The 15,133-nt window shown below is 50.9% G+C and overlaps 1 long non-coding RNA gene across 3 annotated transcripts; it reads right to left on the bottom strand.

Annotated features, from left to right (window-relative positions):
• Positions 1-5,341: 5,341 nt before the first annotated feature.
• On the bottom strand, positions 5,342-10,630 carry LOC147351152 (uncharacterized). Of its 3 annotated transcripts, XR_015146843.1 has the most exons (4): positions 10,492-10,630; positions 9,777-10,023; positions 8,395-8,938; positions 5,342-7,866 (listed from the first exon to the last, which is right to left on the bottom strand). It is a non-coding gene; the product is annotated as an uncharacterized LOC147351152 (long non-coding RNA). The 3 variants fall into 3 exon arrangements; XR_015146841.1 differs by lacking the exon at positions 8,395-8,938 and having other exon boundaries at positions 5,347-7,866; positions 10,492-10,617; XR_015146842.1 differs by lacking the exon at positions 8,395-8,938 and having other exon boundaries at positions 5,347-7,866; positions 9,777-9,950; positions 10,492-10,615.
• Positions 10,631-15,133: the final 4,503 nt, after the last annotated feature.

The following is a 15,133-nucleotide window of genomic DNA, read 5'->3' as shown; positions in this document are numbered from 1 at the left end:
AAAGAGGGGATTTCAGCAGACACAGTGAAGAGAGAAAAACAGCCGCCTGAGCTGCTGGAAATGATTCTTTTCCCCAGAGCCTGATGAATCGCATCCTGGTATGTTTAACCAGCCAGTAGCCTTCACTTTCACTTCTCACTTTCATGCATTGGAGAAGGAAATGGCAACCCATTCCAGTGTTCTTCCTGGAGAATCTCAGGGACGGGGGAGCCTGGTGGGCTGCCGTCTCTGCGGTCGCACAGAGTCAGACACGACTGAAGCGACTTAGCAGCAGCAGCAGCAGCAGCAGCCTTCATCTCAGGGCTTCCCAGGTGTTGCTCGTGGTAAAGAACCCACCTGCCAATGCAGGAGATGTAAGAGACATGGGTTCGATCCCTAGGTTGGGAAGATCCCCTGGAGAAGGGCATGACAACCCACTCCAGTACTCTTGCCTGGAGAATCCCATGGGCAGAAGAGCCTGGCAGGCTACAGTCCATAGGGTCGAGCACAATTGGACACGACTGAAGCAACTTAGCACGCGTGCACAGCCTTCATCTCAGGCTGTTACTGGTAATTTCAAGAAATTATGGAAGGTGAGGGAGGTGTGGGAAAACTGACCATGAACCACTCCTGACCTGATCGTCAAAAAGAAAGGAATAAAAAAAATTTCTAGAAATAATAGGCCAGTGAATGTGGTGCAAATCTTTAGAAAAGGATAAGACCATTACAGTGCTGGCTCATGAATGCAAAAGGAGGCATGACACAAAACTGGAAACGCTCTAGAGCTAAAACAGCCGCATGAATCTCATTTCCATTTTCAATGAGTTATCAGATTGATGGATGCAAAGAATGTCTCAGGCAATACACTGATTTGCATAAATGTGTAAATTAGGTGGTCGGACAAGGACTAGAGGATGGAATTGTAGGGAAATTCACAGCTTGTTGAACACTGCAGAATGAATCGGCCTGGAAGGAGGGCCAGAGTGGAGGGCCACAGGGCTCTGTTCTGTCCTGGAGCCAGTCAGCACTTCTATAGCGCCTTGGATTAGAAGCAGGTCTGTGCTCTTCAAATCTGCAAATGGCATGAGCCTGGGAGGGACGCTTAAAATGAATGACGATGAAATCCCAAATCCAGTGGGTCAAACATTGCCAAGATCATTCGCATTTCCTATTGCGTCATTACAAACCAGGGAGGCTTGGCCTGGCAGGAGGAAGTTGCTGATGATGTACAGAGGCGGCCGCCTTCACAGTGGTCACTGGAGACACTGATGGGAGGTGAAGCCCACACAGCATGGGTTACATTGCTAACACTCCTAGAAACTCCCTGCACAGAGCAGATTGCAGCTGCAAGTGGGCTTTCAGATCTGGACTGCCTCGTTTAAGGGCAGGAGCTAGCTAGAGTGCATGCTGGGGAGAGAACCTGGAAGGTGAAGGAAGCAGGAGGGATGATGAAGAGACGATGTCAGCTGGACCTGGAGGAGAGATGACCGCGGCAGGGAGTGGGGTGGGGGACCTCATCACAGGCTGCGAGTATATCAAGGCTACAGAGAAAAAAACAAATGGTTATCAAAAAGTCAAAGTGACTGTGGCTGGACCTGCCTCCCAGGGAGGGTGGTGTAAATCCTGTCGGTGGGAAAATAAATCCCACTGGAGGCAGGGCTGGAACACAGGAAGAGGGACGTAGGTGCTTGGGCTGCTGGAGGGGGAGGGCAATGGGGTGGGAGGGGATCTCTGTTGGGAGGGGGGCCAGCCACAGGGGCTCTGTAAGCCTGAATCCAGGTGGTGCTCTGGTGTGAACCGCCTTCCTTCCTTGCTGCCATACGGATGCTCCTGTGATAATGTTTGGAGAAAACGACCTGAGTTTCTGAATCTCGGAGGCTGTGGGAGGACAGTGAGGGGGAAGTTGAGGTGATCGGTTCCCAGGCCCCAGCCAGCGAAGGTAGGGCATCCCCAGGAGGTTCCAGCGGGAGGTGGGGTGCCACCACGTGCCGGAGGGAGTTTGAGGCAAGTTTTTCCAAAGTTCAGCAAACAAAGAGGTTTGACCCGAGTTTGGTGCTGCTCCCTAGAGAGAAGTAGGGAGCAGGAGGAGGGCAGAGCGGGGAGAGCCTTCTGACATCAGGCGCAGGGATCTGACGATGGACCCCCGCGGGCAGCTGTCCATCCTCGTGAAGTTTCAGAAGAAGACGGCAGCCACCTCACATGAATGCTGGAGGGGTCCTTTTTGTTCGTTTCTGAAGATTTTTTTTTTTTTAATGTGGACCGTTTTTTAAAGCCTTTATTGAATTTGCCACAACATTGCTTCTGCTTCATGTCTTGATACTTTGGGCACAAGGCGTGTGGGATCTTAGTTCCCAGACCTGGGATCGAACCCACACCCCCTGCCCTGGAAGGAGGAGCCTTAACCACTGGACCACCGGGGAAGTCCCAGGAGGAAATTACTGGTGATGAAGGACCAAAGACCCGTTCAATTGGCTGAAGATTTAAAATAAATAATAATAAGGAGGTGGGGAGTGTTGCCTCCCATAACTGGAAGTTCAGAATGTCCCACACGACTGGACCAGATGTGCAGAACATACCTTCAAGGACTGCTGTCTGTCTCTCAACTCTGCTTTCCTCTGTCCAGCCTTCCTTCCAGGCAGACCCTGCCCAGGTACTAGCAGAAACAGCAGCCTCTGGCCCCCATCTCACTGACCCAGCAAGCCCACGTGAAGGCCCAAGGCTTTCTTCTTTGCTTCTCCCAAGGTCCCAAGACCAACCCATACTGATGCCTCCACCTCAAATACATCAGGAGGATGGGGCTCACTGATTGGCCAGTCCTGGGCCAGGGGTTCACTGACTGGCCAGTCCTGGACCAGATCATCTCTGGAGCAGGTGTGAGTGTGAGGGCAGCCCCCTACACCTAGGGCTTGACTGGATGGCACAGGACGAGTTTCCATCTCTGAGTAGAGGACTCTGTACCTCTCGAGTGTTCCAAGACCCAAAGAAGAGCCAAGTGTACAGCAAGACCTGAGCAAATCATGGGTGGTGGTTGTTCAGTTGCTCAGTCCTGTCTGACTCTTTGTGACCCCATAGACTGCAGCAAGCCAGGCTCCCCTGTCATTCACTATCTCCCAGAGTTTGTTTAAACTCATGTCCATCCAAGTCAGTGATGCCATCCTACCATCTCATCCTCTGTCATCTGCTTCTCCTCCTGCCTTCAATTTTTCCCAACATCAGGGTCTTTTCCAATGAGTTGGTTCTTTGCATCAGGTGGCCAAAATATTGGAGCTTCAGCTTCAGCATCAGTCCTTCCAGTGAATATTCAGGGTTGATTTATTTTAGGAAGTACTGGTTTGATCTCCTTGCTGTCCAAGGGACTCTCAAGAGGTTAGCTGACTTAGAAGCACAGTACCAGACTTTCTGTCGTCCCTGTTCACATTCTTACCGGACTTGATCTTCAGATGAGTTAGAGTCTCTTGTGCCTATTTAAATTACTGGCCCTCCCCATTTTAAAAACAGTTTTGCTAAGATGAGGCCAGAACTTTCTTGCTTTGGGCTCAAGGCCATTCCAAAATTCCTGGCACACAGAACAAGCACAAAATACACTTCAGAAGAGTCTTAAGGTTTCAGGCAGGGCAGAGCTAGACAAAGGTTTCAGACTATATGACAGGTGACGTTTCAGAGGAAGGTGGAGGGAGGGTTCATTATGTACCACAGCTGCTTGACTCTGAGCCGGAATGATTCCAGCTCTGACTCTGGAGGCCGAATTGAAAATTCATAGTCTTAACCATGGACTTCCAGGGGAGACCCCATAGGCATTTTTTTGTTTTGTTTGTAACTTTCTTTTTATTTTTTAAATTATGAAAATATGACAACACCTTTATAGGAGACTTGGAAAATACAAATGGGACCTAATTAACCTTAAAAGCTTCTGTACATCAAAGGAAACTATTAGCAAGGTGAAAAGACAGCCTTCAGAATGGGAGAAAATAATAGCAAATGAAGCAACCGACAAACAACTAATCTCAAAAATATACAAGCAACTCCTACAGCTCAACTCCAGAAAAATAAACGACCCAATCAAAAAATGGGCCAAAGAACTAAATAGACATTTCTCCAAAGAAGACATACAGATGGCTAACAAACACATGAAAAGATGCTCAATATCACTCATTATCAGAGAAATGCAAATCAAAACCACTATGAGGTACCATTTCACACCAGTCAGAATGGCTGCGATCCAAAAGTCTACAAATAATAAATGCTGGAGAGGGTGTGGAGAAAAGGGAACCCTCTTACACTGTTGGTGGGAATGCAAACTAGTACAGCCACTATGGAGAACAGTGTGGAGATTCCTTAAAAAACTGGAAATAGAACTGTCTTATGATCCAGCAACCCCACTGCTGGGCATACACACTGAGGAAACCAGAAGGGAAAGAGACACGTGTACCCCAATGTTCATCGCAGCACTGTTTATAATAGCCAAGACATGGAAGCAACCTAGATGTCCATCAGCAGATGAATGGATAAGAAAGCTGTGGTACATATACACAATGGAGTATTACTCAGCCATTAAAAAGAATACATTTGAATCAGTTCTAATGAGGTGGATGAAACTGGAGCCTATTATACAGAGTGAAGTAAGCCAGAAGGAAAAACATAAATACAGTATACTAACGCATATATATGGAATTTAGAAAGATGGTAACAATAACCCGGTGTACGAGACAGCAAAAGAGACACTGATGTATAGAACAGTCTTATGGACTCTGTGGGAGAGGGAGAGGGTGGGAAGATTTGGGAGAATGGCAATGAAACATGTAAAATATCATGTAGGAAACGAGTTGCCAGTCCAGGTTCGATGCACGATGCTGGATGCTTGGGGCTGGTGCACTGGGACGGCCCAGAGGGATGGTATGGGGAGGGAGGAGGGAGGAGGGTTCGGGATGGGGAACACATGTATACCTGTGGCGGATTCATTTTGATATTTGGCAAAACTAATACAATTATGTAAAGTTTAAAAATAAAATAAAATTAGAAAAAAAACAAAAACAAAGTTATATTACCGTTGTTTGTTTTAAGTAGATAAATTAAGATTTTTAGTTGGAGTTTCAATATCAAGGGCTTCCTTGGTGACTCAGATGGTAAAGCGTCTGCCTGCAGTGTGGGAGACCTGGGTTCGATCCCTGGATCAGGAAGATCCCCTGGAGAAGCAAATGGCACCCGACTCCAGTACTCTTGTCTGGAAAATCCCATGGATGGAGGAGCTGGTCAGCTATAGTCCATGGGGTCGCAAAGAGTTGGACACGACTGAGCGACTTCTCTCAATGTCAAACTCTCAGAAATTAATAGAATGAATGTATAAAGAAGTAGAAGACTACAGTAGACCCGAAAAGCATTACCAACCAATCTGGCATAATTCCCCTAAATATTCTTAACACCGTCCTTTCCCGGCAGCCTTCTCCTGGTTCCAGCCTCGGTGTTTCTCGGGTGAGCCGTCTGATGCCCCCTCCTGCTTCCCTGCCCCCTCTCCGCTTGTCATCTGCACCACCATTTGTGCGAACTTTCTCAAAAGTCAACGGTGGCCCTCCCTCCTCATCTGAAAACCCTCCTGCGGCTTCACCCCAGCTTCTCTTTTAAACTGAGATGAAATACATATACGATCACATTAACCACATTAGCCTGTGCAGCCCACCGAGGACTGTGCAGGCGCTAGTACATCACAATGTTGTGCGTGCATCACCACCGTCTAGTTCCAAAACACTTCGCCACCCAAATGGAAACCCTGCACCATTAGCAGCCGCTTCTCCACTTTCTGCTCTCCCAGACCTCAGGCAACCCCCATTTGCTTTCTGTTTCTACAGATTAGCCTATTCTGAACATTTCACACGAAGGGGACCTTACAATATATGGCCTTTTGTGTCTGGCTTACGAATCTGCCTACAATGCAGGAGACCTGGGTTCAGTCTCTGGGTCAGGAAAATCCCCTGGAGGGGGCATGGCAACACACTCCAGTATTCTTGCCTGGAGTATCCCATGGTCAGAGTAGCCGAGCAGGCTACAGTCCATGAGGTCGCACGGAGCCGGACACGACTGAGCGACTGAGCACGCACACACGTGTGATCTTGGGCTCTGACTTCTTTCAGAACACAGCACTGGCCTGTTGAAGTAGTTTCACTGCAGCATCTCCAGCATCGTCTCTGCATGGCATTTGGGACGCTGTCTTCGCCAGCTGCCAGCAGGCTCAGGGACACCCCCTAACAAGAGTCAAGACGGGTAGTGACAAGGGGTGGTGAGAACGTGTCACCTGCTCATGCAGGTGTCTTGCTCTATAATAAAGAATTGGCTGGCCTTTGTTGCTGGGAGGCAACCTTTGAATTCTTGGCATCTCCTGAGTGGTAGGCATGCCTTCATTATTCATGGTGGGTCCTGATGTTTGTGCCACAGAGCTGACCCTTGGTGAGCACAGACCGAGCCAGAAAGACCAGCCGTGAGGTTAGAGGGAGCTTGACTTCCATCCGTCCTGCCTCCATAATAAAGCCCCGGGAGAAGCTCTGGACATCGGGCGAGTTTCCTGGTCAGTGATCATACATCCTCGTGCCTGGAGGGCACAGAAGCTTTGCGTCTGGAACTCTCTGAGAAGACCTCACGCTGAGTGTCTCTCCTTGTGGCTGGCTTTGATTTGAATGCTTGGTAATAAAATTGTAGTCATCCGGGCAGGGCTTTCCCAAGTTCTGCTAGCTGCTTTAGTGAATTATTGAACCTGAGGGGTACATCTCAGATTTGGGGGGCTAGGTGGCCTGAGATCCCGGAGACTTGTGACTGGTGTCCGAGGGGGGCAGTCTTGTAGGACTCACCTCTTACCTGTGAAGTTGGTGTTGACTGTGGGTAGTCAGGGTGACCATCAAACTCTGGGTATCACCCCCAGGTCCCCCTCCCTGAGGCTGTTAACATAAAGCTGCACAGAATGGACGGGGTGGGGGCGGAGAACAGGGGGACGCAGGGGAAGATACTCGCACTTTTTGCCTATTGGCCACTTTGAGAAATCCTTCCTCGTTTGCTAAAAAGCAAACTGCTGGTTAGGATTGAAGAGGAAATCCAGAAACACGTGGACACTGAAGCCTCTGACATTGGGCTGGGTCATTCACCTCCTTAGGTCAGAAAGCAGAACCCGAGGGCGGGTGACCAGTGTCACCATCGCTCCGTTGACCTCCCTCCAAGCAGTTTATCAATGAGGGGAATTGAATGAGCTCACGTCCTGGTCCTCTCTTGGGCAAGTGTGGGGGATGGTGTGAGAGAGAATGCGTGCCGGAAAGATGACGGGGCGTGCAAAAGCTAATAGGAAACACTCCTGCGCCGATCTTAGCAGTTTGCAGTGGTAGCTTGGTAGAGAGGCTGCCCAGTAAAGTCACCAGGAAAGGTGTTGGAGGCCAGGTGGGGCCGCAGATGGAAGAGGACGTTAGACAGAAGGAGGGACTGGGGACAGCCCCGGAGGGAGGGATCGGCTTGATCTAGGCACCCCTGGGAGGCGGTAGACACCTGCTGGCCTGAGGGCTGGCGCACCAGGAATCTGGATTCTTACACTGGCTCTCAGAGCAACCCTGGGGTCCAGCATTATTCCCATTTAACAGATGGGAAAACAGAGGCCCAGGGGCATTAGAGGAAGTCTCCTCAACTGGGGTTCACGCGAGGCTCCTGGTGGACTTGAAACTCAGTAAGATGACATCTTCCTCCTCCATCCGCGACAGAGGGCCATCCTATCAGTCTCGAGGCCTGAACTTCAAAACAATTTCTAGAGCAGAGGGCGTGACTCTCCTTAGCGGCACCTCCAGGGTTAAGAAGGTCCTTGAAAGCTCCTCCAGGGCAATGTAAACTGTCAGAGAAGCAGCCAAGTTCTGGAAATCAGACCTGGGGAAAGGGAAACTTCAAATTACACAAGAGACCACAGAAGGTCTCCACATTTCCCAAAGCCCCAAACTCAGCAGGACCCAGGATGCTTCCTGGATCTCAGGGTGGGACTGGTGAGCCCACCTGATTGAGGGGCGAACTAAATACCATCTGGGGCTGCTAATTCTTCGTTCGCCCGATCCAGCTGTAAGCACAGTGCTGACCCAAGAGGGCTGCTCAGAGCCTATGATTGGGGCCACGTGGAGAGCAAATTAAAAGCTTTCTGGATCTCAAGTTACTCTTACAAAACAATGTTTCTAGGAGTTAAGCAATTAATCCAAACACACATGGGCTCAATTTCCTTGAAACAGAAATGGCTTCAAAAGCAAGAAAGAAAAATGCCCAGGGACAAATTGCCTCTGAGTTTTGTGATCCCCAAGCTTGTGGGAAGGATGGCCAAGCTATTACCCTGCTCCCCATGACACCAGAGCCCTCCCCAAACCTGGTCTTGGCAGAGGGAGAGGGGCTCTGGAGTAATCTCGTGCTAACCTGCTGCCCCGCGCTGGGGGTGGAGAAGGGAAAGAGCTCACTTCCCGGGGGGACGGGCAGGGACTCAAGCCCCCCACTTTCATGTGGACTGTCTTTGGGCAAAAAGGATACGAACAAGGACATGAAACAAACAAGCCCCCTGGATCCTGGGGCTTTTTCTCTGCAGAAAGCTTTCTTCCTTCTGATTTTCCTTGAGGCAAAGGAAGGGATTTCAAAGCCTTGTCTGTTTTCCCCTTGCAAAGTTTTATGACTTGGCCTCCACGATTCACTTGGGAGACAAGTGTTTTAATAGAATTACGTCGAGACCTTTAATTGACCTCCCCAAACAAAGGAAATTAAACACAAGATGATGTTTGTATAAAACTTCTAAGGTCCAGCGGGAATCAAGCCATCCACTCCAAGTGCAAAAAGAAGCAAGGAGTTCAGGGCTGCCCTCCACGGGGTCATACGTTCTGGTGAGAAAGAGGGAGGTGGGCTGGGGTGCCTGCCGGGCTCCGCCACCCACAAGCCAGTTCTCAGACAAATCATGTCACTCGGTTTCCATCTGAAAGGTTGGGGAAGAGAAGGTGAAGTAATTTTGAGTTTAGAAAGCTAAATGTATATGAAAGATTATGTTTCTGTTTTTTTTTTTTAATGATGAAACATCGGACAGATGTTTGTGATTTTTACCTGCTGAGGGCGTGGGGCCCATGCTCTCTGACCGCCCCCGGTGATGACAGCCCATGATTTATTTATTTTTCATCCATTCCTTCCTCACCCCACTCAAGCTTCTTTCCCTCCCTTGGAGAAAACAAGCTCAGAGTGTTTCCGTGAGATACTCCACTTCACAGCTGCAAGGAACGGGACTCAGGGCCCAAGGCAGGTCTGACTCCAAGGCTACGGCCCCGCTGTCCACAGAACTGACCCCACCAGCAACGACTCCAAGCTGTGCATCAGTCACTTGTCCTCTGCCCCCTGGAACTCCAGACTCCCCCATCCAACTCTGTCCTCATCGTTTTTACTTGGATGCCGAGAGCTGTTTTAGATTTAACGCATCCACACTCCTACCCTGCCGCCAGTCCATGCCCATACTCCAGCCTGCTCCACCTGGGTCTTTCCATCTGAATTAACAGCCTCTCCAGCCCCCCACCCGCACCCCCCGCCCACTTGCTCTTTAGCCTTCTCCTTGACTGCTATCTGTCACTCACACCCACAGGCAATATGACAGCTCCTTCTGGAATTCAGGGGCTTCCTTCGTAGCTCAGTTGGTAGAGAATCCGCCTGCAATGCAGGAGACCCCAGTTCAATTCCTGGGTCAATGCAATGTGGGAGACTTGGGTTCGATCCTTGGGTTGGGAAGATCTCCTGGAGAAGAAAAAGGCTACCCACTCGAGTATTCTCACCTGGAGAATTCCATGGACTGGACTTCCCTGGTGGCTCAGACGGTGAAGCGTCTGTCTACAATGCGGGAGACCTGGGTTCCATCCCTGGGTCGGGAAGATCCACTGGAGAAGGAAATGGCAATCCACTCCAGTACTATTGCCTGGAAAATCCCATGGACAGAGGAGCCTGGTAGGCTACAGTCCATGGGGTTGCAAAGAGTCAGACACGACTAAGCGACTTCCCTTTCCTTTCCTTTCCATACGGTCCCTGGGGTCACAAAGAGTTGAATACAACTGAGCGACTTTCACTTTCACACCTGGAATCCAGTCCTTCCTGCCTTCCCCACCCTGGTGCAGCCACCACTACCTCCTGCCTGGATTCTCCCAGATGCCTCCTGTGGGTCTCCTTGCCCACCCTCCCCCACCATAGGCTCTTCTCCAACCTCACAGCCAGTTACATCAGACCACATAACTTAATCTCCAGTGGTGACCCAAGCCCTCACCCCCACCCCCGTCTCCCCAGGCCAGGCAGTTTCCTTCCTCTGAGCCATTGTGCTTGCTGTTCCCACTGCCTTGAATGCTCTTCCCCAAAACATCCCACAGCAACTCCCCCAAACCCACCCCATCTCTCAGACCTCCTCAGTAGGGTTCCCTAGATGCCCATCTCAACCCTGCATTCCTCCCCCCACTGCAGCCCCCTCTGCTGTGGCTGACTTTTCTGCATGGAGATGCTCACCCTCGGAGATGTACTGTATTTAGAGTTGCTTCTCACTCCATGGGAACAGGTTTGTTTGTTTTTTATCCTTATTCACTATTGTACCTCATTCATGTGTAGCCACTGATGAGCACAAGCATCTGTTGAATAAGGGCTTCCCAGGTGGCGCTAGTGGTAAAAAACCCACCTGCCAATGCACGAGACATAAGAGACCAGGGTTCAATCCCACAGTTGGGAAGATCCCCTGTAGGCGGGCATGGCAATCCACTCCAGTATTCTTGCCTGGAGAATCCCATGGACAGAGGAGCCTGGCGGGCTGCAGTCCCTGGGGTCGCAGAGTTGGGCACAACTGAGCACACATGAATGCACTAACTTCCACCTGTTACCGGGAGGCCAGGTCCGATGGCTGCAGGCATCCCCCAGCTCAGGGAGGAGCAGTCAGGACAATGCCAGGGGACAGAGGGCTTATCTGACGGCCCTTCTTGCCTCCCCCCACCACCTGGACCTGGGGACATGTCCGTAGGGTCAGAAAGAGTCGGACACAACTGACAATGGCCTAGCACTGCTGAATAAAGACTGCGTGAATGAATGAGTGAACAAATGAATGAAGACAACACTGGCAAAGATCTCCTACTCTGCTAGCTATGAAGAGTGCTCAGTTAGGGCCCCATGCCCTATGGGGTCCTGTGTCTGCCTCTCGTGGGGTGCGACAAGGGCACAGACCTCAGCTGGTGCAAGCTCCCCCCAGACGCAGCCATCTCCTCCCCTGGTCGGGGGGCCTGTGCCTGTTCACAACCCGCTGAGTGACCTGGAGCCCAGCCTCCCATGCAGTGACCGCCCACCTGCATCCTCAGTGCCAGGAGTCCCTTCACCATTTCTGTGCGCTTTGCCTCTTGCTGAGAGGGTTGTCCTCCAGCTGTTGGGGGCCAGATCGCAGGAGGATGGGGAACTTGCCCCCCTCAGCCCCTGACTGACGGGGGAGCTCTACCTCCTCAGCTCCCGAGCCCCTGATCAGGACCGCTCTTGGCCGTGACCATCACCTCCAAACCGTGAGCCTAGCCTAATCCCACGCCGTAGACTGAGCCCCTGATCAGGACCACTCTTGGTCATGCCATCACCTCCAAACCATGAGCCCAGCCTAATCCCATGCCATAGAGCAGCCCCTCCTCCTTGGTCTCACTTCCCACTCCATGGCTCCACTTTCTGGAAACACCTCCTAACAAATGCGTTTCACGTGAATCCTCATCCCAGGACCAGCTCATGGAAATCCCAGTCGAGGACACATCTTCCAGGGTCGTGAGAATTCAAGTGAGACTGGGGGCATGCACACACCAGACACTCTGCTGTGCGCCTTCGCCCATAGTCTCCTCCCAGCGTTCCAAGGAAGGGACAGCATGACACCCATTTAAAAGATAAGACAACTGAGGCCCATGGTCCCATGATAAAGGGCATCACCAGCACTTGAATATATGTACTTTCCTGACGTGAATGTCCTTGCCTTTTACCCCCTACAAAGGATTGGCAGCCTTGAAAGGTCACCCTACGTACCAGAAGGCATTGGCTCACATTATGAACACAGTTGTGTGCATTCCTTTCCAACCAACACATTTTTTTTTCTGGTCACGCTGCCTGACATGTGGGATCTTAGGTCCCTGACCAGGGATCAAACCCTCAACCCCTGCAGTGGAAATGCAGAGTCTTAACCACTGAATCATCAGCGAAGTCCCATCCAACCTAACACATTTTTAAAAAACTACGATGTATTTCACCTTTTCGCAATGAAATGGACTCAAAATTGTACCCCATCCCATCCCTAAAGAATTTGCTACATGCGAAGAAAGAAAAAAAATCACCGTGCCATATTTTTAACTGATTGCTTGCGTGTGCCTGTTTGGTGAGATTTATTCTGTCATTAATCACTGCCCTCCCTTCATTCATGTTAAATATAAAATTGATTAGGAAAGATCCCCATCATGGTTAAAAAAAAATAATTAGCTGCTACATCATACTGCCCACAGTGCGACAGAAAGGAGTGATTAAATTAGGAATATTAAAACCCCATTAATCTGCGCTCAACTTAAGCTCTGCTTGTTCATCTCGTGGTGGCGCTTATTATTTCTGACACTGAAAGATATTTGAATTACCAGCTGCAACAAGGTCACTCGCTGAAAGATGTCAGGTCAGCCATTAGTCAAAGGCTGGAGAGGCGACCAGAAGTGAGGGCTGTCCATGTGTCCAGGAGGCCTGTCCTCACAGATGTCACTCTGAAAAGCGGGAGACACCCCACCTCTGGGCTGGCTGGGGTACAGGCACCCGCAGAGCCTTGATGCACACCTGCTCTCTATCACCCTCTGTGGGTCACCTGTGACTCTAGGGACCTGCCAGGCATCCGCTGGGCTGGCATCCTCTGCCCCTGCCCCACCAGGGTCCCTGCCTTTTGTCTGTGGGCACTTGAGAGCCCCGCTTCCGTGACAGGGATTACACTAAATTGGCCAGTGTCACCTGCTGGACGCTTGTACCTGCCCAGCCTGTGCTGGACAGTTTTCATCTTACCTCATTTAATCCATCCACAGGCTTTCCAGTGGTAAGGAATCCAACTCCCAATGCAGGAGACAGAGGAGACGAGGGTTCAATCCCTGGGTTGGGAAGATTCCCCTGGAGATGGAAACAGCAACCCACTCCAGTATTCTTGCCTGGGACATCCCATGGATGGAGGAGCCTAATGGGCTACGGTCCATAGGGTTGCAATGGGTTGGACAAGACTGAGCAACTGATGCCATTAATCAGATGAGGGGCTAAGGTCATACAGATGGCAGGTGTCAGAACTGGCAGTCAGCCCCCAAAGGGGACACATTTAGCCACTTTCTAGATACTTCCTCTACCAACAGACACTGGAGTCCTCCCTTTGAAGGATGCTACAGCGCCAGAGTGAGTGAAGGTGATCAGGAGTACAGTCCCATTTTGCGGGACTTAACCATTAGATCAATAACCGTCACAAACCACGTACCACAGCCAAGCATCAAGTTAGGTGAGCCAGAGCCTCTCCCGGAGCCTAGCAGAGGCCCCACAGAGCCGTTGCGTGGGTAATTGGGGCCAGGTCACCAACAAGGGGAGAGACCGTCTCACCTCCTCGTCTTTCTTTAGAATAAAAACATGCTTAACCTCTGCCTCTAGACGTCTGTGTCTGAATTTATTTCTTCTCTCCCTTTAACATCACTTGCTGCTCTGTAATAGAACCCAAATCAGCCCCCAAACCATTCGTTCCTCAGGCCCTGGAGGGAGGGGTAGGGAAGATTCCTGTCCGGTTGGCAACCTGTGTTCACAACTGCTGTGCCTGCTCTGTGTTTGGGGTTCCCGAACCTCCAACACCACCCTAAGGGACTAGACTGGACCAAGAAGGGGTCTCCCTAGGACAGCTGGAAGTGGCTGCATCAAAAGAGCAAAGGTGAGCAGAGCTGGGGGAGGAAACTCTAGGGTCCACACTGCTGGGGGTGTATAGGGGCCTGAGATGAACAGAGAGTGGGAGGCACTGGATAGATCCTTCCTGAGTGGATGAACAAATGAGTGGATGAATGAGTAAGCGGATGAATCCATGAATGAGTAGGTGAAAGAATGAATGAGTAGGTGAATGAATGAATGAGTAGGTGAATGAATGAGTGGATGAATGAATGAATGAGTGGACGAATGAAATCAGGGAATAGGAACTGGGAAGTCAGGTTTAAGTCAAGGCAGAGAGCAAGAGTCAGGGCCAAAGGTTCAGAGTCAGGAGTCCATAGGGGTGTGCCGGCCTTTCCTATCAAATCATGGCCCAGGGGCTCCAGGGTGAAGGCCTTTGTCCTTGACTGACCTTCGCACATGTCTTGTATCCAAAACTGGGCTGCGCTGACCCTCCACTCGGGCCGAGACTCCATCTCCTCTTCTCAGGCCCCTGAGCACAGTCTTGCTTCCCTCGGAGTCTTCCTCTCCAGGGTTAGCCAGCTGTGCTCACAAGCGAGCAGCCCTCCTTCTCCTGTGAGAGGCACAGCCCTGCTCTGACCTCTGTGGCCGCTCTCCACCCTTGACCTCTTGTCTGCAGGGCCCAGAGCACTCTCTCCTGGTCCCCGCTCCTGGCTGGCTGGGTGCTGGAGTGCCAGCACTCAAGCCAGGCTGTTGAACTGAATCCAAGTGGGGCTGGAGACCTCCAGGGCCGCATCTCTGTTTCACTGGGGAGGACGTGAAGCGCGGTGGGTCATGGGTTTTGCCCATATCCCACTTCTGGCTCGTAACCAGCTGCTTAGAAGAAATGCATGGAGCTTATTTAAGAGTGGAATTCTGACTTGGTAGGAAGGGTTTTCTTATAAGGGACGCCTGGAATGGCCCAGAGTCGGTTCCTGTTATACAGTGTTCTCTATCTCTTTTTGATGCTTACCAGATGTGTTGGTGAGGGACAGGCATAAGGGAGACTACATGTGGACTTGGGGACCAAACCTTGTCCCACATAACCACGGTCACGAGCTGCCCCCAGCGCCGAACTCAGTCCAGGGCTCATGAGCCAAGCAGCCTGGCAGCCTGGCCACTGAGTCGTCCCTCCTAAATGGCAGGGACAGAACTTGCCCTGCTCCCCACCCCCTTGTTCTTTGCTTGCAGCAGATGTGGGGTTGTCCCCACCCTAGCCATGGTCCAG

This window comes from Bos grunniens, chromosome 19 (assembly GCF_055505025.1).
Source record: "Bos grunniens cultivar Pamir isolate PY7600 chromosome 19, Bosgru_T2T1.0, whole genome shotgun sequence".
Lineage (NCBI taxonomy): Eukaryota > Metazoa > Chordata > Mammalia > Artiodactyla > Bovidae > Bos > Bos grunniens.
This window is presented reverse-complemented; position numbering and strand designations above follow the sequence as displayed.